This window comes from Mesoplodon mirus (assembly GCF_964341445.2).
Source record: "Mesoplodon mirus genome assembly, chromosome: 12".
NCBI lineage: Eukaryota > Metazoa > Chordata > Mammalia > Artiodactyla > Ziphiidae > Mesoplodon > Mesoplodon mirus.
In genome coordinates, this window is record NC_138988.1 from 69,222,514 (window position 1) to 69,234,579 (window position 12,066).

Below are 12,066 nucleotides of genomic sequence, written 5' to 3' on the forward strand. Positions count from 1 at the left end.
ACTGAGCCTGTGAGCCACAACTACTGAAGCCTGCGTGCCTAGAGCCTATGCTTCGCAACAAGAGAAGCCACCGCAATGAGAAGCCTGCACACCACAACGAAGAGCAGCCCCCGCTCACCGCAACTAGAGAAAAGCCTAGGTGCAGCAATAAAGACCCAATGCAGCCAATAAATAAATAAATTTATTAAAAAAAAAAAAAAAACCTAGACAGGTGGGGAAGGTTGGAGATGGAATATATTCTTCATCCTATTTTGGTGTGTCTGTGCGTGCGTGAGTTTCCTCCCCAGAATGATTCTTGTATTCCCTCTTTAATCCTCCATAAACACACAGTCCATCTCTACAGACACTAATGAAGGCTATTCTCCTGTGCTCACTCCTCCCCCTTTTTTTTCTAATATTGAAGCACCAATCCAATAATTTGAAGAACTGAAGCTTTTCATTGTCTATTAGTGCATTTAATTATCTTATTCTAAAGGTTGGCCACAGAGTTTCTCTTGCTATTTTACCTTGTAAACCTAAGCAGTTACCAGAAAGTAAAGGAATGGATGAGAGGTCAGACCCTAAAAAACAACTAAAGAGGTAGCAGGGAAGGTCTTCAGGAGCCTCAGATGAGTACTATCCAATAAAAATTTGTGAACCACATGTGTAATGTTAAGTTTTCTAGTGGCTACATTAAAAAAGTGAAAAGGAACAGGTAAAGGTTTTTAATAATATATTTTATTTAACCAAATGTATCCCTAAATAAATCCCAGTGTTATCATTTCAACAGGTAGTCAATATAATTATTAATGAAATATTTTATATTCTCATTAATGTAAGTCTTCAAAATCTGGTATGTATTTTACACTTGCAGCACATCTCAATTCAGACTAGCCCCATTTCCGGTGCTCAGTAGCTACATTTGGCCAGTGGCTACTGTACTGGATAGTAAATGCAATAAAGCAGTATTGCAGCTTTAGAGGAAGAAGCAAGAATTGAAAAGAAATGGCTTTTAGAGAAAGACAATAAGCAGCTATCTCAGCTAGAAAAACCAAGGTGGGGGAAATCATCAAGTAAAATTCTGATTCATCATTTTTCAAATGTACCACATTTTCCAGTGTAGAATGCTATTACAAATTTTGATTATTGTAATTTGGGCCAGATTAGGGGAGAGGGAGTTGTGGGATGAAGGGTAGCGTGTGCCTGGGCATTTTTAGTGCCTTAGGCTGCCTGACATTTTAATTATACTCATCAGGCAATCTTCTAACCTTAATTTGATTTCTCAAGTAAACTTTTCAATGGGAAAAGGATATCCTCTACAGCAAATGCATCAGAGCCAGATCAGCCCTGGATAAAATTATTAAATTACTAAATGGGCAAAGTTGACAATCAAGATGTAGTTTCGGGGCGAGAGTCTTACCTGAAATAGCTTGCTAACAGCCTTACCCATCAGCACATTGTGAAACTGTCATTTTGTACTGGGTGTTCACATGACATTGCTAGATAACTGAGAATAAAATATCTAACCACGGTCTTTTTTTAATTAATTAATTTATTTTTAAATTTTGGCTGTGTTGGGTCTTCGTTTTTGTGCAAGGGCTTTCTCTAGTTGCAGCGAGTGAAGGCTACTCTTCGTTGCGGTGCACGGGCTTCTCATTGCGGTGGCTTCTCTTGTTGCAGAGCACGGGCTCTAGGTGCGAAGGCTTCAGTAGCTGTGACACGCAGGCTCAGTAGTTGTGGCTCGAGGGCTGTAGAGTGCAGGCTCAGTTGTTGTGGCGCATGGGCTTAGTTGCTCCGCGGCATGTAGGATCTTCCTGGACCAGGGCTCCAACCAGTGTCCCCTGCATTGGCAGGCGGATTCTTCACCACTGCACCACCAGGGAAGTCCCAAACTGTGGTCTTCTTTTTTTTTTAGAAATTGACATTTTAAAAAATAAATTTATTTATTTTATTTATTTATTTTTGGCTGCGCTGGGTCTTCGTTGCAGCACTCAGGCTTTTCATTGCAGTGGCTTGTTGTGGAGCACAGGCTCTAGGCGGACGGGGTTCAGTAGTTGTGGCACGTGGGCTCAGTAGTTGTGGCTCACAGGCTCTAGAGTGCAGGCTCAGTAGTTGTGGCGCACGGGGCTTAGTTGCTCCACAGCATGTGGGATCTTCCCAAACCAGGGCTCGAACCTGTATCCCCTCAATTGGCAGGTGGACTCCCAGCCATTGTGCCACCAGGGAAGTCCCTAACCATGGTCTTTTAATATTAACAATCGAGAATGTTGGACTTTATTTTCCCCAAATAGGTTTGTATTTTAATACAATTATTACCAAACAATTCTACAGGATATTATGAGATATTTATTGAAAAATAATCAATGCTAATTATACAGCCATCTTTCAGTATCCATGGAGGATTGATTCCAGGATCCCCCTTGGATATCAAATCCACAGATGCTCAAGTACCTTATATAACATGGCACAGTATTTACATATAACCTATGCACATCCTCCCATATACTTTAAATCATCTCTAGACTACTTATAATACCTAATACAATGTAAATGCCACGTAAATAGCTATAAATATAATGCAAATGCTATGTAAATAGTTGACAGTCCACAGCAAATTCAAAGTTTTGCTTGTTGAACTTTCTGGAATTTTTTTTTCCTGAATACTTTCCATCTACAATTGGTTGAATCCAAGGATGCAGAACCAGTGGATACAGAGAGCCAACTATATTTTTCATCTAAAATTTATTTTTAAATATATCTAAGAAAAACACTATGCTCTTTTATATAGTTGTTAGTATAACTGCCTTTAGAAAATGCTGTGCCTACCTGAAAACTTTAGGAAATCACAGGATTCTCGAAAGCATAATAATGGGAGGCACATGGAAGCCTAAGCAATCGTTGATCTGATATATGTTGTCTATTTAATAATCATTGGTTTATGTTATTAGGTATCTTATTTCAAAATATATTTATGATATTTTTCACTTAATAAAGTTGTTTTATCTACTTTGTTTAGAGGTTGTTCTGATATAAAGTTTTAAATATATGTGAGTGAAGTTTTTATCATTTCTTGCAGCAACTAATTCATCTATGGATTCATATTTTGCTGTCTATGTGTGGTAGGCTGAATAATGGTCCCCCCAAAGATGTCCACATCCTAATTCCCAGAACCTGTGAATATTGTCCTTTACGTGGCAAAATGGACTTAGCGGATGTGGTTAAATTAAGGCTGTTGAGAAGCAGAGATTATCCTGGATTATCTGGGCCTGGCCTAGTCATATAGGTCTTTATAAGAGGGAGGCAAGAGAGTCAGAGTCAGAGAAGGAGATGGAAGCAGAGGTCAGAGTAATTTGAGAAAGGGTCTATCATCACTTCTCAGCCTTTTGGCTAAGATCAAGTGTAGAAAGGGTCTATGAGCCAAGGAATGCAGGCAGCCTCTAGAAGCTAAAAAATGCATGGAAACTGATTCTCTCCTCAAGCCTCCAGAAGGAATGCAGCCCTGCCAACTCATTTTAGACTTTCAACCTCCAGAAACATAAGATAATAAATTTGTGTTGTTTTAGGCCACTCAGTCTATGGTAATTTGAAACAGAAGGAATAGAAAACTTATAAAATATGTTAATTTGAGCACATATTATATTATTGCCAGTACATGATAATTTAAAAAGTGTTCATTATAAAATAAATTTGGGAGATGGACAAGAGTCCATATTATAGTGTTTTCATATCAATAACTAGACAGTTATAATAACTAGGATTGTTGAACTCTAAATAACTACTTATTGGTGGTGGCAATACATTAATTATTAAATTATTTATTTAATTTATTTAACATTAATTTATAAATTAAGCTACAAATCTTTATAGCGAGCAATGTATGTTATCAACAATGAAAAACATATATGGACCCCCTACTGAATGCCAGGCATTACCCTAGAAGCTAGCAGTCAACAAGACAGAAATGGTGCATTCCCTTGTGGAGGTGACAGTCTAGCAGAGGAGATAGGCATATATACTAATTAGAGTCATGGCAGGTATTATGAGAATCTACCATGGGGAGTGTACCTAACCTAGTCTGGGTGGTCAGGAAGGATTTATCTATGAATGATGTTTAAACAGGGACCTAAAAGATGACTTGGAATTGACCAGGAGGGAAGATGAGGGAGGGAAAAAGGTCTCAGAAAGCTGGGACACCAAATATAAAAGCCCAGCAGCAGTAAAGAATTCAAGGCATTTGAAGAACTAAATAAAAACAGTGAAGGCTTTTCAATTCAAGGTAGATGAGATCTTCCCCACACCACTTCCCTCAAAAATAAAAAGGAGGGAAAAAAACCCAGAAACACAAATTTCATCTTTATTGAACTGGTAATCACCCCAAACTACAATGCATGAAAATGGAAAATGGATGGAGGGTGATAAAGGACTTAGCAGACCCAAGAAAGTTCACGTCTAAGTGGTGGGGAAGACGAAACCAAGGAGAAGCAAGGCAGGTCACCAGAAGGGACCCTGGAAAGACTCAGGAATTGGAAGCAGGTAAGACACAGGAGGAAATTAGAGGAGGGGAGATGGAAGGAGTGTAGTATTGAAAAGAGAGATTTGTTTGAAAGTGTGTTTAAGAAGTGGTCAGATCCCCAGGTCCCGACTCCACCTGATATAATCAGGCTACTACTTTTACCTTCATGTGAAACAAGAAATGTCACCTCTGGAGAAAGTAAGCCTGAGGAGTTCTAGATGTGGGGACACCGGCATACATCAGAGTGGGAGTGAGACATCTTACTGAATACAGAGAAATTAAGTCTGAATCTGAAAATGAGACACCCAACAGAAGAGCAACACTCTTCTGTTGCTCACATACAGAACTTCACAGCCAAGTTCTACTCTCAAGCAGAAAATAAAGTGTGCTTCTCAGGAAAAATTAACCATGCCACAGAAAAGAGCCCTGACATTTAGGGGACCCATAGGAAAAGCCTACAGTGAATCCCTTCAATTGACAAGACTCAAACACACACTCGGGACACCCAATCAGCTTTTAGGACTCTACTCTTAAAATATAAGTGGACAAAAATCATCAGATACTTCAACATAAAAAAATTTAAAACCTTCAACATGTGAGAATCGGGGGAAAGGAATCACAGGAAATAGAGACAATGAAAGGAGCATAAAAATACTTCAAAGAAAGCATAGTATCAGAAAAATATATCCATGAAACAAGAACAGGATGCTACAAGAAGAAATAACCTAAGAGCAACTGGAAATAAAAATACCGTAATAATTAAAATTCAGTAAAAAATTATATACTGAAAGATAAAGACAAAGAAATCCTCAAAGTAGAATGGCCTTGGAAATTGTTACAGGTCTGAAAGAATCATGAGAACATTCTGCAAGCTAACTGATCTCTGTTTTACAATTGGTATTATAGGGAGATAAAATGGTGGGCAGATGGGGAACACTACCCTAGATTTAAAGAGGCTAAAGAAATAAAACAACCAAATGCGATATGTGAACTTTGGATCCTGGTTTAAAAAAAAAAAAAAAGGCTATAAAAAAGTGTTCTAAGGTCCTTGCATTATCCAAGGAGAGGTAAAAGTATAAATTTAAATTTGTTATACTTAGAGAGTTATACTTTTTATATGATATAAAATTAGATATATGTGATTATTGACCTCATTTCTTTACCCTGCATCCACATCTCTGCCATGGTTTCATGAGACTGGGGCAGGAGTGACAGTGTGCTAGTTTTAAACCTAGGCCCGAGGAAGCCTGATGTGTTTCTGCTTGCCCTTTCGCACCTCTGCCATCTCCATGGGAAGAGTTTTCCCTGGGTAACTGCTGCCCTTCAGACTGAGCATCAGAAAGAGTGCAAAACAAAAGACAGCAAAACATCAACAGGCTAGAATTAGAGATTCTTTTTTTACCCTGCCTTTCTCCCAGAGAAGGAGAATTAGCGCTTCTTTATTCCACTCCCTATTTTCCAAATTTACTAAAGGAGCATAAATTAGTTTCATTCTCAGAAAGAAAAAAAAAAGTTACTAAAGAAATGAAATCATGAATTCTTTTTGCAGAGTAATGCATATTTGTTTCTCCCAAGAAATGAATTTATCAGAGTGCCTTGCACACAGTGGATGGGCAATAAATATTTGTAGAATGAAAAAAGGAACTCCCTTAACTCACCTCTCCTGGCTTCTGCTGCGATTCTTTGTTCTTAGCCTTTCTCTCCCTTCTAAGACTAGCTTCCTCCCTCTCCCACTCCCAGTTTCTCTCTCCCTTTCTGATTCTTCCTTCTCCTTTCCTACCTCTTTGTCATTCTCTCTTTTCCTTCTCCCTAACTCTAATTTTCTCCTCCTATACTTCTCTCCTTTCCTTTTTCCTTCCCCCTTTTTTCTTTTTAATTTGATATTGCCTCCCCCTTTCCTTTTTCTCTCCTTTCCCCTTCTCCTTAATTGGGATTTCTCCTTCTTAGCTAGACATAATAAATAGTTATTTATTATGTTTATTGAAAGTGTATTATTTATAGAAATTTATCCTGTTTTTAGCATTTAAATAATTTTAAAATGTAAAAATATATCTGTATGTGTACTTAATTTTTAGGAGCTATTTTCATAACACATTAAAAACTAAATTAAGTTGCTTTTTAATTATGTGTGACTCTCCTTTGACTTTTCAGTGGTTCAGTGGTTCTGGGTAGAAGAGTTTCACCACCCTTATTATTATTTTTTTTTTTATTATTCTTTTTTTTTTTCCTTTTTTGGCTGCATTGGGTCTTCATTGCTGTGCGCCGTATTTCTCTAGTTGCGGTGAGCGGGGGCTACTCTTCATTGCGGTGTGTGGGCTTCTCACTGCGGTGGCTTCTCTTGTTGCGGAGCACAGGCTCTAGGCAGCGGGCTTCAGTAGTTGCGGCTCGTGGGCTCTAGAGCGCAGGCTCAGTAGTTGTGGCGCACGGGCTTAGTTGCCTCGTGGCACGTGGGATCTTCCCGGACCAGGGCTCGAACCCGTGTCCCCTGCATTGGCAGGCAGATTCTTAACTACTGCGCCACCAGGGAAGCCCCAACCACCCTTATTTTATACCTTTTCAAAAAAAGGAAATGTTCAGGATTTCCCTGGCAGTCCAGTGGTTAGGACTCTGCACTCTCACTGCCGAGGGTCTGGGAACAAAAATCCCACAAGCCACGCAGAGCGGCCCCCCAAAATAAACCTTAAAAAAAAAAAGAAATGTCCTCCAGTGACCTTCAGATCTTCAAAAGTCTCCTTACTTGGACAGACAATATTTTCACATGTAACCAAGGTCATCTTTCGGAACTTTTGGAGCCTAGGCCAAATTCCACTTCCTGACCCACCTTGCCGTATATATTTCTCTCCAAGTAGAATCAGTTTACAATGAGCATTTTGGGCAAACTTGAAAGAAAATAAAGCACAATCATGCGTTGGTCACTGATCCTCTTAAGACCTTAGATTCCTTCTCATCAAGTGAAAAACTTGGCACTGATGATTTGTAAGGCCCCTTTCACATTTGGCATTTCATGACTGAATCCTAAAGAATGGAATTTCTAAAAGGGAAACATGAGACCCAAAGGGTAGATTTTCTAAGGAATCCTAGAATTTCAAAGCTTGAAATTGCTCTCTTCAACCTTGTTCGTATATTACTATCATGTGATTAAAAATCAAAGAGCAGGGCTTCCCTGGTGGCGCAGTGGTTGGGAATCCGCCTGCCGATGCAGGGCACATGGGTTCGTGCCCTGGTCCGGGAAGATCCCACATGCCGCGGAGCGGCTGGGCCCGTGAGCCATGGCCGCTGAGCCTGTGCGTCCGGAGCCTGTGCTCCACAACGGGAGAGGCCACAACAGTGAGAGGCCCGCGTACTGCAAAAAAAAAAAAAAAAAAATCAAAGAGCAGCTAAGGAAGGACGCAGTAATTCCTAATAATTCCTTCCAGATCCAGCCTAGGAGTGTGTGTGTGTGTGTGTGTGTGTGTGTGTGTGTGTGTTTGCAACCTCTTAAGAATTAGAATCTATGAGGGTACTTACTGTACCATTAAAAAAAAAAAAAGTGCTAAGAGGGGCTTCCCTGGTGGTGCAGTGGTTGAGAATCCGCCTGCCGATGCAGGGGGACGCGGGTTCGTGCCCCGGTCCGGGAAGATCCCACATTCCGCGGAGCGGCTAGGCCCGTGAGCCATGGCCGCTGAGCCTGTGCATCCGGAGCCTGTGCATCCAGACCCTGTGCTCCGCAACGGGAGAGGCCACAACAGTGAGAGGCCCGCGTACTGCAAAAAAAAAAAAGAAAAGATGTTAAATTATCTTTAAAATAATAACTATTGTCTGTGATTATGAATAAAAGGAGGAAATATTGAAAATATCTTGTCACTATAAAATATTTTTATTTTCATTCAAACTGCATCATAAATGCTAAGGAAACATATATATATTTTTTATTGGAGTATAATTGCTCTACAATGTTGTGTTAGTTTCTGCTGTACAATGAATTGAATCAGCTATATGTATACCTATACCTCCTCCCTCTTGGACCTCCCTCCCACTCCCACCATCCCCATCTATGTCATCACAGAGCACCAAGCTGAGTTTCCTGTACTTTATAGCATGTTCCTGCTAGCTATCTATTTTACGCATGGTAGTGTATAAACCAGTATATTTTGATATACAAACAATTTACAATTGACATTAAGGAAGTCAATTTTATCTCACAAAAAAGTCTTTCAGTGTTCCTTTTAAAGATAATGTTGGTTTGGATGGAGTGTGTATATAACATTAATACTAATAGAGCCTTAAAATTTTCTAGTGCTTTGAGGTTATAAAATACTTTCATATACATTTTGATTATGTTTTCTTCCTTCCACATCCTCATGGCAGAGGTAGGTCAGTTATCTTACAGATTGGGAAACCCAAGCTTATGGGTGACTTGCTCAGTTAGTAACTGGTGGAATGGCTTCAAACTGAGGACATCTGGCTCTTTTTCCAATGTTTTGTTTTTTGTTTTTTCACCACATCATACTGCCTTATGAATCTGATGCCACTTCATGTTTCTATACTTCCTTTTCATGTACCTTGTACATTCACAAACGCTGGCTTATTTCCAGGTAGGCGTCACAACTCCAGATAAGCAAGGAGAACAGTTTGTTTGGGCTCCTTGCTGACAAGCAGAAGAAACCTTTCTGAATTTGCCTAGTTCCTATTATTTATCTTATTGTTTATCTGTTTGTTTTTCATTACAAAGTTTCTCAGAGAGCAAAGGTAAGGGGCCAGGACACGTGCTTTGGTAAACAGATTTTGTCTTTTTTTCAGTTATTGAAAGTTTGGCGGAAGGAGGAAGTGTGATTTGAGCAAAGTAAAAGAACCTGGAAGTTTTATGTGTTGGCTCAGTGGGTGACTGGAATCTGTTTTGTGAGCCTAAATGTCACTGGTTCAAATCCTAGTTTGAAGAATGTATATTTGGGGGCTTGTCTTTTTGTTTGCTTTTTCAAATGCAGTTGTTGTTGGTTTTTTAAAATATGTATTTATTTATTTATTTGGTTGTGCTGGGTCTTTTAGTTGTGGCAGGTGGGCTCCTTAGTTGTGGAATGCAAAAACTCTTAGTTGCAGCATGCATGTGGGATCTAGTTCCCCTACCAGGGATCCAACCCAGGCCCCCTGCATTAGGATTGCAGAGTCTTAACCACTGCACCACCAGGAAAGCCCCTCATAAATGCAGTTTATTTAAAACACATGTAAGGATAAAAAAAAAAAAAAACTTCCCAGCATTCTCAGTATTGGGTTCAAGAATGAGACTTGTGGGGACTTCCCTGGTGGTCCAGTGGTTAAGAATCCACCTTCCAGTGAAGGGGATGTGGGTTTGATCCCTGGTAGGGCAACTAAAATCCCATATGCTGTGGGGCAACTAAGCCCACGGGCCTCAACTACTGAGCCCTCTGAAGCCCACACACTGCAACGAAGAGGCCACGTGCCACAACGAAAGATCCCGCATGTCACAACTAAGACCTGACACAGCCAAATAAATAAATTAAAAAAGAAAAAGAATGAGACTTGTGTGTTTGTAAACAGGGGCACTGTGAGTGGTCAGAGCTGGTGCACCAGATTGGAAGGTCAGAGTCTGTTTGTAAACTGATAACAAGAGTAATGAGAGATGAACATATCATCACTTTACACACAGCCCCTGCTGAAGCCCCGGCTAACATGTACATTTTCTGACTCCCCATTCTGAACCCCACAGAACTTCTATTTACAGAAGTTTATTTGATTCTTGAATCTCAAGTTGAGCATTCTATTCTATGTACTTTTAAAAAGTCATAGAGGGACTTCCCTGGTGGCACAGTGGTTAAGAGTCCGCCTGCCAATGCAGGGGACACGGGTTCGAGCCCTGGTCCGGGAAGATCCCACACGCCGTGGAGCAACTAAGCCCATGAGCCACAACTACTGAGCCTGTGCTCTAGAGCCCGTGTGCCACAACTACTGAAGCCCACGCGCCTAGACCCTGTGCTCTGCAACAAGAGAACCCACTGCAATGAGAAGCCCGCGCACTGCAACCAAGAGTAGTCCCCACTCTCCGCAACTAGAGAAAGCCCACGCAGCAACCAAGACCCAATGCAGCCAAAGATAAATAAATAATAAAATAAAAATTTTAAAAAGTAATAGAATTCTGAGATGAATTGTCTTGGCATGTGGGTGGGAAAGGGAGGGAGTTCATGCCCCCAACAAAATCACAATGGGAAATGTTAACAGATTACTCTCCTGACAGTTATTGGAATTTAACCATTAAGCTTCAAGAAATTGTTTTAGTATCCTTACCTTTCATCATTCCATTTTACCCCTTTTCTCTAACACTCAAAATACACTCTACTACCGACATGTCCATTACCTTCTAAAAAGAGGACAATATCTAAATTAAATTCCCCAATTATATTACAATGTGGAATATCTTTCAAAAGTTTTAAAAAGCATTTATTTTTCTTTTTAAAGTAATTTAACCTTAATATTGATATTTTCCCAGGAAACCAAATGGATACATTTGCAAATAGCTCAGTGTGAAGAAAATATATTTCAGCTCTTGGGTAGGACTGGCCTCTAGCTCCAAACTTTTTCTTTAAAAAAATTTTTTAGCACAAAAAAACCCACAGACACAGGAGACAACACAAAGAAAATGTTTGCCTTAATCACTTATTCTAAGGCAAACACCCTTGTAACTACCACCAGGTCAAAAACAACTTCCCTACCTACCCTTGGAAGCCCCTTCTGTAGTCACTTCCCAGTCACAACTGTTTCACCAACAATGGCAGTGAATAAGTAACCATTATCCTAATCTTTACAGTAAACATTTCACTTCCTTTCTCTTACATGGTTTTACCACCCAAATGTTCTCCCACAGACAAAATAGTTTCCTCCCTACACAAATATATACACTTTTTAAAAACTTGAGATATCTTTTGTCTTTTTTTTTTTAACTTTACAATTTTTCTCCTGAAGAAAAGAGGTCTTTTGACCTATAGGGTCTCCAGTCAGGACTTTGCAGATTGTGTGATCACGGTGCAGTTCAACCTGTCCCTCTGTTCTCTGTTGCCTATGAATTGGCAGCTGGATCTCAAGTCTAGACCCGATTTAGGTTCGATCCCTGTAGCAGCATTTTAGGTGGTGGTGTGGTCTTCCCTCAGGCACATAATGTCTAGATCTCTCTTTTTATGATCTTAGGAGCTGTTGATGCATAATGCCTATATCTATTAATTCACAGAGGTTTGCAAAAGTGGGATATTCTATCATTTCTTTTTTACTTAATAGTGGAATATTTTGATGTAGATTCACTTCCCCTTATCTCCTATTTGGTTACCCAAATAACCAAACTTAACATTTTTAAGTGCCCTTAGAGGAGAGATCCTGCAATCACCATCTATGTAACTCTCTTGGGGTCCTACACCTTTGGACTGTGGCTATATGTTTGTTGAATTTGCAGATGAAACAATCCCTATAAATGAGACTAAAAGGCATGGTGAAGTTTTATGTAAAGCAGATGTACATTAATAAAGATTTAGTAGAAAATTCCAGCCACTAGAAACTTAAAATTCTTGCCTCTCTGGTTGATTATGTACTCA